We start from the raw sequence: 6,000 nt of genomic DNA on the forward strand, positions 1-6,000 counted from the left end.
TCTGATTAGAGTTGCCAGGATTGTGCTGTTAGTGTCCAAATCATCCTCACTCTTTGACCTGCTTCCTTGCATGTACCATTGGTTCCTATGGAGTACAATCGTACCTCAGAAGTCGAACAGAATCTGTTCCGCAAATCTGTTTGACTTCCGAAGCATAGCTTCTGATTGGCTGCAGGAGGCTCCTGCAGCCAATCAGAAGCCATGGAAGCCCCGGCAGATGTTTGGCTTCCAAAAGAGTGTTTGAAAACCGGAACACTGACTTTTGTTTTCGATTGTTCGGGAGCCGAAATGTATCAGTTCTGGGATGTTCGAGAACCAAGGTACGACTGTATATGATCAAAGGTATTTTGTCAAAACTTGATAGTCCCCCGCCCCCCGGTATACGTCTCAAAAATATATATTCACAAGCTCTTTCTGGAATAGTGTGGGATCATTTCGGTGTGGCTGGATCCACCTAGGGCAAGTTAGGTGCACTTAAGCCTAATGATCTGAGTGGCCTTTGTTGTGGCACTACCTACATCTGTGTATATGAATAAAATGATCTTGTTTAGAGCTGCATATAGATGTTGCAGGTACTTAAAATTACAGTAGATGCTTCTTTTCCATTCCAAATGCTCAGAATTTGGTGTAACAAAGGCAGCGTTGGCTAGGTTACATTTGGGTGGCCTTGTAACAGCTCACAGCCTGGGCTACAGTTTAGACGAGGAAGTGAATAAACACTCTAGCCAACTGGAACATGAGGGGAAATGAAAGGGCCAGTTACGTTTCTTCTGAAGTCAGTGAAAAGGCACATGCTGAGTAATGGAGAGCTGGATGAGTGCCGCTGGTAGGTAGAATGAGTTGCACAATCTGGAATTCATCTGGAAGCTCGAGGTAATGCTTTAAAACTGTGCAATCCTTCTTCTTGGGCTATGAAGTAAGTAGCTCAGCTTTTCATGTCATCTGCTAAAACTTCCTGTGGCACAACAATGACTCCTGGGGCTGTTTGTCCACCAGTTCGGTGCTGATTCAGTGCTGGGAATGTTACCTTTTGAATCACCAACCACACCCTGGGTAATATTATTTTTTGAGGAGGGCTCTCAGCCATGCAATGAACAGGCATGACTTAGTCTGCTTTGGAAGGAAGATTGCAGATTTCCATGCTGCAGAGAAGCTCTGTGATTGCATTTCCTCTAGGGGTAAAAAAATATAATAAAAAATCCAAGCAACACCCAAAATCTGGAGGAGCCTGCACCTCTTTCCTTGACTTTTCAAAATGAGGACATATCTTGTGGCTGGGCGGTGCTGTCATTCGGACTGGCAGGTACAACAGAAACAGAAACAATCCATTAAGGGTGAAGGGGAAAAAAAATAAACCTATTTGGAGAAGATTTTAAAAGTTTCCTGATGGATCAGCATCCTTGAGCTTAAACATTCCCATATGCACACTGACATTTTAAAATATAAGTCTTGGGGAAAGATAAGGAGGAAATTGTGCAAAATGCAACCTTAAATATTTTGAAGGACAACTTCCTGAACTATGTGGCAGTTGGCGAGACATCCAGGGGGAAAGGAGCGTTTGGTAAAGCCCAGCAAGTGTAATATACTTCTTTGAGTTTGTGTGTGTGTGTTTCTTAGCATATATTTACTAATGCTCCCATACCTATCTGTGCTGGATTTCAATGTGGTTTTTCTTATATTAGTTGACATGTGTTTTGGATCAGTCATCCAGAATGTGGAAGTTTAGCCATCAAGAAAACACTGTCAAAAGGATTTGTTCTGCAAAGGCAAAACTGAAATTAAAAAATGGAGTTGTATTCACATGAGGATAATGTCTTGCTTAGAGGCTCCTGCAAACAGGAGCCTGAATCCGGCAGACTATGGAATACTGAGCAACAAAGGCAGAGTTGGGCAGCAATCAGGCAACACCACTGTGACGATTGTTGTGTGACCACCACAGCAGAACAATACAGTGCTTGTATTTTGCATAATAGGCGCACCACTGATAGAAGCTGGACAATAAGACAGAAAGAAGCCACTGACAACAGCCCAGACTCCAGCATTTTTAACACACACATCCCTCTATTGTTGGTGGGATACACGAGAATGCCGAGAAGGAAGCCGAACAATTTCCTGTTTCGACTGCCCTGGCATTTGTCAAGGTGACAAAAAGTTTAATGCTCTCTGACAATTGGGGTCAATATTGCCTGGCTCCAGTAGTTACTCCTCTGGTAATTTAGGCAAACCAAATACAAATGGAACACATTATTCATCTGAAAATAGCACACAGAAACCCATGTGGTCAATTAATACAACTTTATCTACAGTAGCATCAGGGGAGAGACAACATCAAACCACTCACAGATGAGATCATTTATTCTGCCTCATCTTATGGTATCTGCTGCTCTCAATTTTTTTTTTGGGGGGGGGTTATTGTTTTAAAAACAACAACTTATGTGCTGGGAATTCCTTTGCTGAAACAAAGTAAAAGTCTTCCTCACAATGACAATTGATAAGGAGCTTTCATGTGCTGGAAAAAGTAGTGCTCTCAAGGATTCTTGTTGTGTTGTTGTTTAGTCGTTTAGTTGTGTCCGGCTATTCGTGACCCCATGGACCAGAGCACACCAGGCACTCCTGTCTTCCACTGCCTCCCGCAGTTTGGTCAAACTCATGTTGGTAGCTTCGAGGACACTGTCCAACCATCTCGTCCTCTGTCATCCCCTTCTCCTTGTGCCCACCATCTTTCCCAACATCAGGGTCTTTTCCAGGCATCTTCTCTTCTCATGAGGTGGCCAAAGTACTGGAGCCTCAGCTTGAGGATCTGTCCTTCCAGTGAGCACTCAGGGCTGATTTCCTTAAGAATGGATACATTTGATCTTCTTGCAGTCCATGGGACTCTCAAGAGTCTCCTCCAGCACCATAATTCAAAAGCATCAATTCTTTGGCGATCAGCCTTCTTTATGGTCCAGCTCTCACTTCCATACATTACTACTGGGAAAACCATAGCTTCAACTAGACGGACCTTTGTTGGCAAGGTGATGTCTCTGCTTTTTAAGATGCTGTCTAGGTTTGTCATTGCTTTTCTCCCAAGGATTAGAAGGCTACACAATCTAGTGCCATTGAGCTGTGCTTGGTTTAATGGGCCGTGAATTGTACAGGTTCCTGATTTTAGGATATGCTAGCAGAATAACTGTTTCCCACCTTCTCCTTTTTCAACAGTAATGCAAGAAGCCACACTTCTTAACTCTGTAAAACTATGTCATAATTGGGATTATTTAGTGGGGAACCCATCAGTATTCAGCAGGCTGTATCTAACAAAGTCATTGTACAACAGGTGTGTCAACTCTAAGGGGTCAAGGGGTCTTTGGCTCCCTTGATATTTGATGGAAGGGGGGGGGCAGGCACCACAGTGTGTTGTATGCTGTGATATTTTTGTTTTCCTATGTTATTATGAAATTGTTTTTGTAGCTTTTGTTTGAAATGCATCCCTGGGTCCAGGGCCAGATTTAGGTTTGATGAGGCCCTAAGCTACTGAAGGTAATGGGGCCCTTTATATGTCCAGCTGTCCTTTGTCAACAACAAATTGTCACTGTTTTTGTGTTGAATATATGCTATATGGTAATTTATGGACCTAAAAGGTATGTAAAGCCATTTGCACATAACAAAATATGTATTTTATCAAAGTAATTGTTGAACTGAAATACAATTAAGAAGAAGTATATTAATAGTGATTTGGGGGGGGCAGAAAGTGGGGCCCTAAGCTATAGCTTGTTTAGCTTATACATAAATCCAGCACTGCCTGGGTCTTTGTTGTAAGACACTTTGAACATGATTTTTTGTGTGGGAAAGCAGCATACAAATTGAATGAATGAATGAATGAATGAAAAAGTGAGTGTCAACAACAAATCCAAGGTACAACAGGAAGGGAAAAATGTAACCTCTGCCACATATGAATATTCATTAAAAGATTTGACTTGGGCCATAGCTATACAGTGGCTTTTTAGAGTGGGGTGGTCAGGAATATCTTGGCTGAACCATGCCCAAAGCAAAAGATTATAAGCTGACCGGAAATATCTTCCTTGGCACTATTCTAACTATCTTAACCAGGCATAGGCAAACTCGGCTAACAGGACAGGGATGATGGGAGTTGTAGTCCCAAAATATCTGGAGGGCCGAGTTTGCCTATGCCTGAACTTAACAAAAGATTAGCTACCTTCACAGCACGATACCATTCCTTGACTCACAAGGAATAGGAGTAGGAATGGGGTAGGAACTTGTACTTCCCCAAATGATACATGCACAAATACCCTTCAAAATTTGCACTTCTTCAAATTTTGGGACTGAGTTTTACCAACCCAAACATGTGCACAAAATGCATATATGGGGGGAGGGAGGTAATGTGCATAAACATGCATACGTATGGGAAGATAGAATAAAGATTGCACTAAATTATGTAAAATTATATACAAAGATGGATGCATTTGGAGAAATGAGACTTAAGTGCTGATGAATTGTTATGAGAACACATTTTAAAAAATGATTCACAAACTCGTGTGCCTATGTAGTGAACTGAACTAGAAGAAAAAAGAGAAACTGAGCAAAACCAAAATGGCACATTTATCCATCCCTACCTTGTAGTAGAGATGAGGGAGAAGCTACATTCAGTTTGCATTTAAAGGAGAACCTGCTTAATTTGTACTTTATGAAACAATATGTGTTTCTTATATGCACAGGAATGCATATACTAGGGGGGAGTGTGCAGAGGAATGCATGTGCTAGTGAAACGACCATCCACAAATGCACTATATTAGAGGAAATTGCTTTGCCAAAATGTGTTTATTAGGCAAAATGGCATATAAAAATGTGTATATCAGGGGGGAAATTGCACTAAAATGCTGACAAATTTTCATAAGGATTGTTTGCTTTTTAAATAATAACAATGAGCTCTTGTGGAAATGTGGAGAAACAAACTTAAGGTTGGAAAAAATGGGAAACCAAGAAAAACTGAAATTGAAGAACTTGCCCATCTCTACTTAGGAGTGAGATCTTGCAAGGAGTGAATTTTTGCATAATAATTTCCTTCAACATTCAATATGCCCCCAAACTGAGAGACTGTTTCTGTAAATTCATATTAAAATAACAGATAATAACACTTTTTGCCATGCTTTAATCCCTCTAACATTGGAAAAAGACAACACTGAAAGGATGGATTTCTCCATAAAGTGAGGTAACACTAAGATATTAAATACCCCTTTCCCAAATCAATGTTAGATTGAGTAAAGGAGGTATCCTGACTATAAATGGGAAACAAGAAAGATACCAGTATTCACACACATTTCTCAAGGAGAAAACGTTGAAAAATCATGGAAGTGGATGAAACTAGCAAGGATTTAGAACTAATTGATCCTGTACAGGACCGTTTGTTTGTTTGTGTGTTTGCAAAATGTTCAGAGCAGCTTGTGATGAATTGAAATTTACAGTGAAGAATTTATAACAAGCAGGAGGGAAAATAGCTCCATTGTTTATATTGCTTTTGTAATCTAGATCATTTGTGCTTTCATTTGGAATAGATTTCATTTGGGATAAGCTACATGGCCAACAGACCTTATGAGTCTTCCTCCTTCCACAAGCAGCCCCCTCTGCCCCTGGACAAGTTCATCAAATATGGGAGAATTTAAAAAGAGGGTCCAATGCAGTAGCGGGACCTGATTTGGGGGTAAAGGCAAGGATCTCCATAGCACAGGAGCATAATCTTCCATGTGCCCAAACAGGCTCTTTGGTTTGCAGTTGCTGGTTGAGTGCAACTCCAGCATTATTCCTGATCCGGCACTGCTGAAAGTGACAGATAATGGACGGTTTTCAACTAAATAGTTGCACATGCGGAATGAGTTCTGCTTGTGCATCAGGACTTCCTCCCCCTGTGACACTCCCAAATCTGCCTCAAGGGGATTGGGGGAACCCCAGAACTGATTAAGGGGGTACACAGTGGGAGGAGAGGAGGCAAACATTCTATTGCTCAAG

Source organism: Podarcis raffonei, chromosome 1 (genome assembly GCF_027172205.1).
Source record: "Podarcis raffonei isolate rPodRaf1 chromosome 1, rPodRaf1.pri, whole genome shotgun sequence".
Taxonomy (NCBI): domain Eukaryota; kingdom Metazoa; phylum Chordata; class Lepidosauria; order Squamata; family Lacertidae; genus Podarcis; species Podarcis raffonei.